Here is a 15,383-nt window from a genome sequence, read left to right on the forward strand (position 1 = left end):
GCTTCCCACGTTCACCAACACTCATAGGTGGTTCTGGTCAGTGACAGGATCATAGGCAGTCCCATAGGCAATGAAATCACTTATCTTTGCTAGAGGTATAGTTCAAGGCCAAGGGGAAACAGTGCTTTTCTGGGAAGACCCACCCAGGTCCACTTTGACCACTTACAACTCTCCCTTTAGACTGTCCTAATAATACATGCACTCAATGACTGAAACATCAGGGGAAAGTTAACTGTGAAGGAAGGACTGAACCTTGTTAGTCAGCTTTGCTTCTATTCTGGTGGGTAAGCAAAAATAACAAACACAGAAAGCAGTCTGCTAACTAGTTATAATCAGCACAGGCAGAGGTGAGTGGGATGCTGAGGAAGGCCTTCTGGGAGCTTGGGACCCAGAACCCTTCGAACCCTTCCCCCCCCCCCCCCGCCGCCAATGGCTACGGGTCCCCAGACACTTGAGCAGCCCACCAATGTTCTCAACTCTCGGCTCTCACTTTTCACCTTAGGTTTAATCTTAATGATATTGTTTAACATCCTATTAAAATCCATTAGAAAATAGAGTTCCAGTTTGACCAGTTCAAGGGCAACAGGTTGAACCAGGTCATGGTAATAACGAACCCACTTTCCACAGAATCTTCAGGGACTGGGTAAAAATTCTGCAGAAAGCACCAAGCATTTATATTCAGCCTTTCTTTGTGTATCTTTTTGCCTCAAACTCTTTGGTTTTGAGGATGATCTATATCACTGAGGGACCCTTCTTTTTCTTTTAAATGCAGTCAATATTTGAATTAGCCTAAGATAATACAATGTGCCAGTGGTAGGGATGGATTTAGATTTACAGTGACCTGTGAATACTTTCCAAGAAATTTTATACTGTTTTCTAGTCAATATACATTTATATGTTTATATACAAATATTTATACATATTTATTTTTAATTCTCCCCACAAATGAGATGTAGAATGGATAAAATATGACATATTTCTAATAACAGAAAACAGAAATAGACAAAATAAGGGAGGCGAACATAAATAAAATCCACACTTATTTATTAACTATTCATTTCTTCAGCATTTACTAAGAATCTACCATTTTCCAAGGGACTATCAGATACAGAGTGAGGTTCTACATTTGGGTTATAGTCATAAGATAGACATTATGCCCGAAAATCTACTACTACTAATAAAATCAAAGCTAGGAAACTGACTCACATGGGAAGGCTGATGTGGATACAATGAGCAGAGATGCTGCACCTACAGGGGAGCCAGGAGGGAAGTGCTGAGAAAGAGGCATTTCCCATGAGGAAAATGGCATTCCAGGAAGAGTCATCAACAAGGGAGAGGTCCAAAGAATTTCAAGGAAACCAGAGAGATGGACCACAGGGTTTGGTGGGAGCATGAACAAAAGAACTAGAAATGGAACCAGGGATCAAGTTACATGCAGACCCGGTGACCACAGCAAGTCTCTGGATTTTATTATATGCATGGTACAATCATTGGATAAAGTGCTACTATTTGACTTGCTCTTCTGCAGCTCACCGGTTTTCTGCTTGACAATGACCTGTATGTATAAATTATATATTTGAAAGTCTATATATTATATATGTTCTCAGGGGAACAGTTAAAGGGCAAAAACAGTTAAAGGCCTAGAGACAGTGCAGGGTGAGAGCCAACAAAAAGAAGGGTCATATTTGAAATCTCCTTGGAAAGAAACATTTATTAATGTATCAACTGTACCTGGCAGACAGGAATCAGGATAAGTCAATACAATGATATGCTATACAACTAACATGTGGTGACGAGTGGTGTCTTCCTGACATGCAGAACAAGGTAGAGAGGAGATGTTTTCAGAGCAAGGCTAACTGGAAATACTCCATGTCATATGGCAATTTTGAGAGATACATTAGAGGGTGATAACAGCTGGATCCAAAAAGAGGCAAATGCCAGAGATACACATTGGGGTCATGGGCACAAATGGCATATGCCAGCTATAAGAACAAGTTGGATGCATCACTGGTGAGTGTAGAACAAGACAAGGACAAGAAAAACTGGGCCCTGAAGGCCACCAACAAGTTGAGACGGCAGGCAGCTAAGAGGAGGAGGACAAAGCAAAGAAAATCAGAAGAGACCAGACATGGAGGCAACCACAGGCATGGTGTCCAGAAACGCCAGCCAAGAATGTGTGTTAAGTGCAGTGGATGCTATTGAAAAGGCAGAGACAAATGCAGGGAATTTGAGCAGAGTAGCAGTTCTAAAAGCCTGGCTAGAGTGTGGTCCAGAAGGAGTAAGAGGCAAGCATGCAGAGAAAAACCAATGCTTTAGCAACAGTCTCTGGCCAAATTAGCCAAGAATCACTTGGAATTGTGTCTCCTGTTGTTACGTAGTTCTCTGCTGCTTAATTTTCAGCATGGCCTCCAATCATTTCGAACTGAACTTCTGAGTTCACTGTTCAATGCTGCAGTAAAAGCTCCACATTGCACAGTTTACACGTGAGATAAAAGAAAAAAATCAAATGGTCAGAGTCTCCAACTTAGGATTCTCCTAGCAGCTACTGTGTCATTGCCAACACTGTATTACACTAGTTAATTACTGATAAGTAGATCTGTTAATATTTATGTAGTTTTTACCTGCTCTGACTGTGTCAAAGAAGAGAACATAAAAAGTTTCAAAATACTCAAATCGGAGCATTTTGAAGCATATGTGGCTTTAATGGATGTTTACTTAAATAGAAATAGACTTTGTGGGCATGGGGTTTCTTGGGTCACTCTGAAGAGGAAGGAAAGAGGTGACAGGTCTCATGTGATTGCTATAGTGTTCTTCCTTTTCTTTTTTCCTTTTTCTTGGAATGAACAGGGCACAAAGCAAAGTAAAGCTTTATACAGACTCAGGGGCAAAGTACGCCCTCACTAAGAGGAACACCATGGCTGTCTCTCTCCTTACTCTGGATCCTTTTCTCACTGTGCCTGTTCACAACTGTAAAAGAAGTCATGTGAATAAGAACTTTCGAGCATTATAGACATGTATGAAAACATATGACCTACATGTATGTGAATGTCATAATGAAACCATTGTGCATAATTAATATACACTAATAAAAAACTTAAGAATAATTAAAAGGCATGTTAAATGAAAAGTCTTAACATGAGGAACAAAGAGTTTCAACAGAATGTATATATTAAACTCATTAAACTGTTTCTAATTCCTTCATCTCTGGAGGAATCTCTCACATGTAAGTTTTAATACTACTTTATCTGTAACTCTTTGTAACGTGGTTATGCTCTGATCCTCTTCTAAGGACTTCTACTACATCAGGAAATAGAGGGAAGGAGCCATTGCTTATGAAACTCCAATGCAAACTGCAGGACAGACAATAAAAAATTACAGAAGTCTGGTGGTTTTGAAATAGTGATGGGTATGGAGACTGTAAAATGTAGAGCAAAGGGAAGGGGGTACTGGTGGTTCCAGGTTCTAATGTCAAGGCAGCACTTACTGAGAAGGCAAAAACAAACAAACAAACAAAAAAAACCCCAAAGGCTTTAAAGAGGAAAAAGTTAGCAGCCCGACCAATGACAAGCCAATATAGAGCCGCAAATACAGCTGGGATAGTAAAGGACAGAAGAAATTGAGGGAGAGGAAGAATGGCGGGAAGTAAGACCCAAGGATCTTGTATTAAAGGAGACAGTCAGTACCAGTAAAAGGTCAGTCACCGCAGTGCGAAGCTGCAGAGCAATGCAAAATGACTTTCAATTAAAAAAAAAAAGCCTCGTGACATTATGTGGGGATAGGTGATTATGTGGAGGGGGGTGAGAAATGGGGAATGCAGGGACAGCTAATACCCCTGTGGTCTTGCAAAGACAAGGCATCACAGACCTGAGCTAGTGGTGAAGTTGCTAAGAAATGGCTAGAGCTTCTAAAATATACATTAAACTTAGGTCATATTGGGCATGTATCTTCATACAATGTCTAGATGCTACCCTCTTCAAGGCCGTGATTTGATGTACTGCTTTCGACATTTCCAACGAATGATATTGAATATTTTAATGACTAAATGAGGGCTCACTAGACAAAGAATCTGTATCTCTTGCACACACCCTGTATTTCAAGACATATTTACAAATGGACAATAGCACCACCCAGAGCATCAACTCTGAATAATAGGAGGGAGAAAAATAGAAGGAAAAGAAAAGAATACGAACTGCATTAATGTGTAACTGATGGCAGAATGTTATAAAAGGAAATATGTCCTTTATATACGTGAGTTTTATTTAATTTCTGACAAGTTTTTAGAAGTAATCTGCATTTTCTCTGCTTTCTCCTTGAGGTGAAATAGGAGCTGAGGGAGAGAGAAATTTCTAGAGCATGCAGACAGGTTCACAGTAGGTTTTGTCATGGAAATATTCATCATTATAAAAGCCAGTGGAATGACATTCCATAATGCTAACCCTTACTATAGTTAGCACTGCAGGGAAGAAATCTATCTTTGTCTTCAAATTCCATTATAATAATAAAAAAGAAAACAAGAAATGTATATAAAATAAATAACTCCTCCGACACATACACACTTGGCATTACAAAAGGCAAGTGATCCAATCATCCGCTATTAACTCATAACCTTACAAAACCTCATTACAGAGAGAAGCAAATTCCTTCATAAAAGTGCCCACAGTTATGTCTGTTCATGAGTACATAGCAAAAGATCTCTTCCTTTAAAATAAGTTGTTCAGTATTTAGATCTGCAACATCTATTTTGGGTACAGAATCTGAGGAAAGCTGCTGCCGGTAGGGTGCATATCATTGGTGATCTACAAAGGAAAACGTCAGGAGAGGGGCAGATTTCAATTTCTCTTCTAGGAATATAATGTCTTCACAACAATTAACAGCAATGAGTCTTCAAGGTGTCAGTAGCTGATTCCAAAGCCCGGATTTGAGACCTATGAGATTCCTGAATGGCTGTCATTTGAAGGAGAAAATCTTCCTTAGTTATGTTCCTCCTTCTTCTATACATTCCCACTCTTTGGAGAAGACCACGCTCCACACTACAAAACTCACTATAAAATATGAGCCTGAGTTTTTACATTGATGTCAATGTTCTAGGGCAGTGGCTCTGCCAGCTAATTTTTACACACACACACACACACACACACACACACACACACACACACACATATATATTCAGTATTTAGTATTTCCTACTAAAATGATAATCACTCCCCTGAAGAGTTAAAATGTTGTAAGAGAGAGATCCTTGCAGGCAAGGAGTTCAGACAGCCTGACTAGGCTTTGCCCAGGTTAGAGGGACCTCGGAGGATCCAGAGAAGCAAGCAAAGGTTAGTGAGAGGGCAAAGAGAAAGGGAGTCCTCAGCAGAGGGCAGACATGGTCTTATTTGGACATGATAAGACACGATGCTTAGATGCCGCAGTGCCAGTGTAGACAGCAAGGAAAACTAGCCTGGAGGCAGAACGGTCACTCCTGATGGTAATGGAACTCAAGCAGAACCTTGGGAGGTGAGGCACAAAAAATACTGGAGGAAATGGAAAGATGCAACAAGCCGGTTCAAGGGACATTTAGAAGACAGACAATGATGTGTTTATAATTGATCAGGCTTTTCAAAGGAAAAAGGGATTAAGGACCTTCAAGGCTGAATGAATAGAGGCTGAACATTACGGAAAGAAATACAGAAGTGGCAAGCAGAAGAACAGGGTTTGGACTTTTTAATTATTTTTAAATTTTATTTTATGTATATGTGTTAGTCAGTGTTCTATTGCTGTGAAGAGACACCACAAGGGTACCGTATGAAAGAAGGAATTTAACTGGGCTGGCTTACAGTTTCAGAGGGATAGTACATTATCACCATGGCAGGAAGCATGGCGGCATGCAGGCAGGCACTGGAGAAGTAGCTGAGAGTTACATCATGCTCTATAGGCAAAGGAAAAGACTCTGGGCTTTCTGGGGGCTTTTGAAGTCTCAGAGACCACTTTCAGTGACACATCCTCCAACAAGGCCACCCCTCCTAATCCCTTTCTAATAATAGTGTCATTTCCTTACGACTAAGCATTCAAATATATGAGCCTGTGGGGGCCATTCTTACTCAAACCTATACATATTTTGCCTGCATATATGCCTGTGCCCTGCTTGCATGCTTGGTGTCTGTGGAGGCCAGAGGAGGGAGCTGGATCCCGTGGCACTGGAGTTACAGATGGTTGTAAGCTGCCATTTGGGTGTAGAAACCAAACCTGGTCCTCTGTAAGACTAGCCAGTGCTTTTAACTGAATGAATGATCTATCTCTCCAGCCCTGTAGCAGCTGTTGGCTTATAAATTTAAAAAGGAGGCCCGGTATGTTTCCGAGGTTCTATCTGAATTGACTGACAGATGCTGATCTGGAGGCATTCTACCCTCCTGATTATCCAGGGACAGGCACATTACAGAGATCACTGCAGAACGCACAAACCTAGCCCCTCCGTTCTCTCTGGTAACTGAATGAAGAGGATTGACAAGACGGAGTCCAGCAACCGGGATGGATTTTAGAAACTTATGCCTAGTGAGTATTTGCTGGTTTCAGAACTTCCACTGCACAAGCAGAAGTATGTCTTTGATTTAGTTTTGTATTTTAACCTAGAATCTCATGTATCCCAGATTGTCCTCGAACTTTCAGTGTAACTGAAGATGACCTTGGACAACCCTGCTGCTTCTTCCCAGCCATTAGGATTACAAACAACTACTCGACACCTCACACTATGACTGCATTTTTGAGCTCTCTAGTCTATATGTCATTTAAAAAATTTTAATTTAAAATTCCCTACTGTATTCTAGTGAACATTAAGATATATAGTAGAAAGGAGAGCAAAACAATATGCTATTTGACTTTACTTACAAAGCACTAGAAGGCATTCTCATTTGGCCTAAAATCAAACAGACTTACTCATTTAAGTTTAGATAAATGCCAAGAGCCTATGGAATTTGGTCATCAAAACATTTTTACTACAAAAGGAAGGCGTAAGTGTTCTTCCTGATAAGCTGTGACTATTGTGTTGGGAGGCACCCTGTACCATGATTATCCATGTACCCAGCAGGATGTGAGGGACAATGAGACCATCATTCAGCGCAACTTTCAGGACAAAATTCCCCAAGATGCAATGAGCACATCCCTACAATAATGGTCACACTCCGAAGGCCATGAGTACTAAAGACATAATTGGAAACCATTTTATCTTCATCATGTATATCTGGACTCACAAATAATAAATCAGCTTTTCTTGGCATACAAGACTATCATCTACCAAAAGACTTCCATCCCAAATACAACCAATAGTATCTAGTCACTATAAACCCAAAACATTCTTCAACGCTTAGTGCCTCTTTATTTAGTCAGAGCACTTGGGAGGCAAAAGTAAGCAGATCTCAGTAAATTCAAGGCCACTCTGGCCTAATATATCAAGTTCCAACCAACCAAGGATACATAATAAGACTCTGTCTCAAAAAATAAACAAGCAAACAAACAAAATGTATATATATCAACAATAAAAAGATTTAAGTTTAAGGCTATGATTGATTTTATGAATGTGAAATCCAGTTAATGAGTTACAACTAACAGCTTTGTAAAATTAAGTAGGATAGCTATCCAAGGGCCATTTTATATATTTTATATAAAATATTTAATATACTATATGTTATAAGAGAATGAACCTTTTCATGAATTCTCAGTGTCTCCTTCTGTATGTATTAAGTCCTAACATGGGATACTTATGGGGAACTGCATTAGAAGAAAACCAGTGTGAGCCCTTGATTTACATAATCTGTGAAAATTGCTGAAAAATGTCATGGAATTTAGCTTAACTATGAAGTTAGAATAAATTCCATGAAATTTGAGTATTTGTACAAAAGATCTCTCAAAAATCAAGCCCTTGTTTTTTTCCAAACTTTGAAATCCAGTATGGTTCCTAACAGTAAAGATCTGAGGTCTGACCCACACTACGTTGTGTTACAAAGAACACATGGTCCCCACCATTCCTCCATCACTATTTGGCAGTCTAGCTTACTTGGCTCATCAGGAGTTATGGCCAGAAGCCTTCTTTACTTGCAGTTGATGTTGTGTTAAGTAGAATAAGTCCTGAAACTGTGATGCAGAATGTACCTTTCAACTCCTTAGTCCTTAAGCACCCTTTAAAAGTTAAGAGAACCAGCCAGGTGATAGTGGCACACACCTTTAATCCCAGCACTCAGGAAGCTAAGAGAGGTGGATCTCTGTGAGTTCAAGGCCAGCCTGGTTTACAGAGTGAGTTCAAGGACAGACAGGGCTATATAGAGAGACCTTGTCTCAAAAATTTGAAAAGAGAATAAAAGTTAAGAGAGTCTCAATAATCCATAGGAAAGGCATGAGTCCATGTGTTACTGTTCTACATAGCCAGGTAACACGTGCTTCAACACCTTTCTCTCTGCAAACTGGAAGTCTAAAACCAATATTTACAGTTTCGGTTTCTATTTATTTAATTACATGTGCTTCTGTGTAGGTATGTGTAGGAATGTGGGTGCCTATGGAAGTGAGAGGCACAGATTCCCCTGGGCTTGGACTTTCAGGTGGTTGTGAAGCTCCTGACATGGGTTTGGGGACCCAGATTCAAGTCAAGTGCAGGAACAGCAAGCACTCTTAACTCTTCAGTCCTGTCTCTAGCCCACATTTTAACTTCTTTACTTTCCTTAATTTTGCCAAAGTCAAAAAGCAAAAAAGTTGCATATGATGCTTCATTTATGCCATCAAGCAATGGTGAAACACTTGGCCTTGAGTCCTTAAGCCACATTTTTACAAATAAATTTTAAATCATTAGCTATCAAGTAGGAAGTACCAGCCACGAGTCTTACTTGACTCAGAACCCTCCCCTTGGGAGAGAGCTATAGTGTGGAGTTTAGATTTGATTCCATTTCTATCACTCCATTCCTTAGGTTCTTTATGACGTTTTAAAAATCCATAATATAATTCTATGAGAGTTAACATAATAGACTGTAGCAGCTGTTATGGTCTATTGTGTAAATAAGTAATTACAGAATTTACAGACTATCATGTAAATATGTAATTATGGACTTTTTAAAATGTGCATTATTTACTCGATAGTCTATCGTTTACATATATAATTATGGACTTTAAAACATGTATTATTTACTCAGTCTGTAACAGTTCCTTGGGACAGAGTCGTTCTGGCCTATCGGGTAAACATGTAATTACAGAAATTTTTTAAATATGTATTATTTATCTGATAGTGTTGCTACAGATTATCACATCCATATGTAATCACAGATTTTTAAAAAATGGGTATCATTATTTTGTATAATGCTTCTGCAAGTCAACTCGAGAGACTTCTAATTCATGGATTAGCTATCCAAAGCTAGGGAGAAATTCTAATGTATAGATTTTGCAAAGAGTCATGGGTTTTTGTATGTCCTAAGCACATTTTACCTTTCCTCAGAAGGTTAAAGAATCAGCCCTGAAAAAGGAACAATCATTTTTAGGGAAAAGTTTGTTTTTAATTCCCCAGCTTTAGGACCCATATCCTAATTTTCAAAATTATCTCCATTAACATATTTATAGTAAAAAGCCCAAACCCTCTTAACATTTTGATATCTCTGACAGAGTAACCTTATGGTCATCTCACCTCACTTGGTATCCATTCTGAACCTCGTCCATTGACATAGTGTGCTGGTGAATGAGCTGGGATTGGCTGGAGAGGGGACAGGACTTATATCACCCATCAATTGCTGTGATTTAAACACTCAAGATTGATTTAAAGCAAAGTGGGGTTATTTAACTCACAATGCCACTTAACTGGCAAAATATCAGAGAGTAGGAACCCGTTACAACACACCATTGCCTTTTATACTGACTAACGCCACCTGATACACACCCTGAAACAATTAGAAACAAAGTCTTGCTACAGAAGGCAAATCACATATTTAAACCTTGAAGTCTTTCAATTCAGAGTTAATCAGAGATCCTCGAGTGACCTTTGGTCTGATTCTGACAGTTCTTGGACTTCCTGTAGTCCTACCGTGTGTAAGCATCACATTATGTGTAGGGTTTGGTCAAGAAGCTAACCCAGAACCCCTGAGGTACACTATCAGAAACAGCCTGCAGGCTGTTGTAGAGGGAGGCTCACATGGATGGCCAGGTTGGGAATTTGAAGAAATTATAAAACGGTGCCATGTTTTTGTGACAATAAATAAGTGGGATTAAAAATTACGAGCATGTTTCAAGGAGAAATCCATGGACCCACATTCTGCATAAACAGATCCAATCACCATTGCTATTGTGTGTATTCTGACATTTTAACTAAATGATGTAAACTCAGATTTGCAAGTCTAGAAACTAGACAGTCCTTACTCTGTGACAAATACCAAAAATAAGTGAATTTCAGAGGCTATGATCCAAACTAAGAATATATAAAAGTTTCATAATTTGAAGTTAAAAACAAAGGAAGAAAAAAATCTTAGGAATTTGTTGGCTGAGGTTTCTGTCCTGCCCAGTTCTGAAGTCATTTGGTCCCAAAGAAACACACAGAGGTCTACATTAATCATAAACTGGTTGGCCTGTTAGCTCAGGTTTCTTATTAACTAATTTTTACATCTTACATTAACCCTTGGTACCTTCATCAGTGAGGGACTCTCATCTTGCTTCCTCTGCATCTGGGACACTACTGCAGACTGAATCTTTCCTCTTCCCAGAGTTCTCCTGTTCTCATTGTCCCACCTCCACTTCCTGTCTGGTCATCCCGCCTAAACTTCCTGCTTGGGTACTGGCCAATCAGCATTTTATTAAACAAGTAATAGAAACAAATCTTTACAGGGTAAAATCATTGTCCCATAGCAAGCATTGTAAAAAAGACACGTTTGCATTACCTATTCAGCAAAGACTTGTTAAGCCTTTGACTGAATATGTGCAGATGCCGTGTGAAGACTAATTGGGTTTATTATTTCACAAACTCCTAATTTAAAATGTGTGTGTAGAATAACATGAAAAATACCAAATATCAGTGTGCACATATATAGATAACTCTCCCATATGGCATGCAAAACATATAGATTGCTATCCCGAAAAGGTATCAGGTGAACTGGGCTGTTCCTCAAGAGTAAATCATTTACCCTAGGATATGTGAGGCCATGGGTGCAATCTCCCATACCAAAACCAAACCAAGTTCCTATCAAGGGCAGAAGTTATTACACACATTTGTCTAAAGGTGCTACCAGGTTTATGCTTCATACCATCACTGACCCTGTGTGAAAGAAGGTGCACCCTATAGAACTCTGGACTTTGGATTTTAATTCTGTAAATCCTTTATTAAGACCTGACACCAGAGGCTGCATACCTTCAGGGAGAGATTGTGTTCCCCAGTGTTTAAATCCCTACACAGAGCAACACAAACTATACATTACATTAGGGTGTCCCATGGCCGACTCCAGACTAGTTCGTGCCAAAAGGAGGGCAGGTGCCGCCTGCCAGAAGCTGCAATTTAATATCCTGCTATAAAAGCAATAGGAGCCTCCAGTTCATCTGAAGCCTAGAACCTATAATAAAAACAGTGAACAATTCAAAATTGGCACATTTACCACCACTGCTGGTTTATGTGCTGGGATTCTGTTTTGGTTTTTTTTATTTTTGTTTGTTTGTTTATTTGTTTTTTGTTTTTTAACCAGCCAAAATTGCAAACTGTGTGCAGCCCTGAAACAGCTCAGCTCTTCTTGGGTATAGGGTGGAACTGTGGGCAGTGGGGGATTTACAATGTAGAACATTCAATTTTCTTTGTTTTGAGGGAATGGTTGTAATATATGCCCCAATTGTTATTTTGAGAACTCACCTCTTCTGAGTTTATTAAATGGCTTAAGTACATGATTTTAGATAAAGTAAGACATTAACAGTTAACAGCTTGAGGTGCAGAAAAGAGAAAGGGAAGCCAGAGCACACGAACACTCATTTCATCCAGGTGCATCTCACTGTAAACAATGAAGTCATCCCTGGAGTGAAGTGAAAATGAAATACCTATAAATTGAAAGTATTTTAAATTAACCAAGGACACAGTTACTTAAAGAAAGTCCATACTTTGGTAATATGGATTAACCAATTTGTAATTTATCAGTTTGTGAAATGTGAGTTTTCAGATGTCAGAATTTAAAGCAATTTGTATATATTTCTAGGTGTGTATATTCTTGCATGTAGATGTATTAGTAAGCATTCTAATAATTATTGCCGCTAAAATTGAAATACATTAAGGACACTTGGGTTTATCTTGCTCCTCATTTTTTTTTATTTTCTGAGCGTAAGGGAACATATGAAACCGTCCCCCAAATATGTGTGTGTTAGAAAATAAAAAACCCAGTTTCCCTGAGTGCAGCCCGTCATCTGTGCAGGAAGCCTCCATGTCTACTTGGCTCCAACAATTAGTATGGAGGTATTTTCAAGGCAGGATTATGGGTCCTGGACCCTCTAGGGATGGTGTGTTTTGCCCATGCGTTAAATCCGCATCCCCTGTGAGCCTAAGGGAAAGATTGCAGTGTGCTCTGCCAATGGCTCCTCCAGCATGCAGTTGTCTCTTTCCTCCCCCGGGCAAGGGCTGAGGTGTGCGCTGCATTTTACAGAAGGAAATGTAAGGAAGGGTGTGCTTTTGACTGCGCTTAGAACTTCTGAAGACAGGGAGACAATGTTATGTATGGAGATGCAGGCGGCCTAGAGCTGAGAGCGCTGGCTGCATGCACATTTCACTGTATTTGTAAAACTGTGTTTAGGGAAAATCTCTAATGCTATAAAGTACCAAGAAGAAAGACTGAACTTTTTCTATAGCATTTTAAATTTGGCAGTAGCTATTTTTAACACAGGCTTTTGGGGTTGCTTTTAAAAAAAAGTGACTTATTATTCTAACTAATTTGAATTCACATGTGTGACGTGGTCCAGACGGAATAAGGACCTGCTCTGCACAGAAATGTCCAGGAGCTGTAAAAGGACAGATGGTATGCTCACTTCCTGTTGGTAAATGGCAGACTATTTAGGGTTGCCAAATAAATGCTTAATAATGGTAATCAACAACAACAAAAATATCTGGGTGGGATGGAAGCCAGCAGGAACCAGCAGGTCACCCATGCTTAGGAGCATTTCAGCCTGAGCCCAGTCCACTTCAGGGATACTCAGCATCTCCCTGCATGCCAGAGGATCAAGAAACAGGATGTAGTGAGCACTGAACTCATGGCTCTGGACATACACGAAACAGTCCTTCCCACAGCCACATCGTTGCTCAGGCCACAAGTCCGACAGGACCCAGCCCAAGCACACGCTGTGGAGGGCTGATCCTCACCAGCAGGAGCGAATCAATGACGTTAGTTCTGAATTCTGTCCATGTCTGGAGCCCAGACCGCAGTGGTCTTGAGATCTGCACGTGTCTTGGTCCAGTAGACCAGAGATAGCTTGCACTCGTGTTTGGTTTGAACATCATAGAATTCTTTGGGTGGAGGGAAATCTCAGAATTTAGTCAAACCCATCACTTTCAAATTGAGAAGGTTATAGATAGCCCAGAACACTAACATGATTTTGCAGAGTTGACTAAAAGCCTAGTCATGTCCAACAAAAGGGGACAGCACCTAAACAGCTGCGTGAGGTACTGCGTGGTACCTTACACGGGCCTATAAAGTCCCTAAAGAGCAGTCTCATCCATCAGCTTCATCCAGAGCAAGACAAGCAAGGTTTAGAGCAGTTGACTATCCAATCATGAAATGTCATTTTTACCGAATAATGAATGTGAAATACCTTGAATTTGGTAAATTTACCAAGAATTAATTTTTAAAATATCTGTAACCTTTATAGAATCAAATGTCCAGAATAATTACGTTTTAAAGATAAATTTAGTAATTAATTTTGGAGGCAGGGTCTCATATATCCCAAGAGGACTTCAAACTTACTGAGGAGTCAAGGATAAACTTGAACTTCTAATCCTTCGGCCTCTGATTCTCAGGCACTGAGACTGTAGGTAGGAGTCACCACAGTCCATTTATGTGAGTCTGGAGATTGAAGCCAGGGCTTGGTGTGTGCTGGGCAAGCCCTCCTCCCACTCAGCCACAGCGCAAGCTCTCAGAGGTTACCTTTATTTCACCTGACTGATTTTCACTTTGTCTCCACAGCAACAACTCCTAGGAACTTCAGCTCACTTTGACTGTAATTAACGCATTGCAAATTGGCGTTCCTAAGAGCAAAGCCTGTTATAAAATCCTTCCTGGCACTGCAACTTCTCTACAACCACTAGAAATTGTACTTCCTTTTGACTTAACAAACTAGCAACAAGTCGGAAGAAGCCAGCAAGAGATTCCACAACCTTTCTTCATCTTTAAGTTTCTAATGAATTGCGCTACATGAGACAGGCCAATTCCCCCTAACAACACATTGAAACCAGTTTAAGTTTCTCCTATTCCCTTTGGTTTTTGTTTCATGTGCAGCATACTTGCCAGTCCACATTATTTAGCCGTCATTTTGTATGTGTCCGTTTCAGCTGGTTCCAACATGCTAAGACTGTGCTTCAGGAAATCCATTTGATTCACCCACTTAGCAAATCTAGGAACCAAAACGGCACAAAAGCCAACAGGCAAGAGGAACACTGACTTGGATTGCAGGAATTCATCCCCTTTTTATAACTTAAGAATTCATCAGTTTGTAAGACAAGCCCAACACTGCAGATCGCAATACATAACTGCAAATTCCCCAAAGTGAGAGAAATGTGAAAAAAACACAGAGCACACTGAACTGAGGTAGAGCTCAACAGGTGGTTACAGAGCCGCAGGCAAGGCAAAGAAGAGGCAGGGCAAACCCTTGGAAGTGTCCCCAAAGCACCTGCTAATTCTACAAGATTTTCAGGGGAAACGAGGAAAATCTGATAAATAATGATTTGGCAGATTGTCCAGTTCATGAATTAGCCAATAAAGGAATCAGACTTTGGTGCACTGACTTTCGAGAAGCAATTTGTGAAGAGACAGGACTCCAGGGAACTGGACTTACATGGCTGCTTCTCGTGCACTGGTCTGCTTTGACCATTAATTGGTGAAACATGGACACTGTCTACTGATGATAAAATTAACAGCTTATACTCCATAGTAAACCATGTCTGTATTGTAAATAAAAAAAAAAAAACAGTGGTACCGGGTCCACGGGATGGCTCAGTGGGTACTAGCACACGCCTACCAAGTCTAATGATCTGAGTTGGTCCCAAGGATCCACATGGGAGAAGGAGAAATCCATCCCCATAAGCTGTCCTCTGACCATGAGTTCGTCATGGCACAGATATCACTACTACCACCACCCACCTCATGCACAAATAATAAATGATTACAATATGCTTCTTATTTAAATACAGAACAGTAGGACTATTT

The sequence above is a fragment of the Microtus pennsylvanicus genome, chromosome 12 (assembly GCF_037038515.1).
Source record: "Microtus pennsylvanicus isolate mMicPen1 chromosome 12, mMicPen1.hap1, whole genome shotgun sequence".
Taxonomy (NCBI): domain Eukaryota; kingdom Metazoa; phylum Chordata; class Mammalia; order Rodentia; family Cricetidae; genus Microtus; species Microtus pennsylvanicus.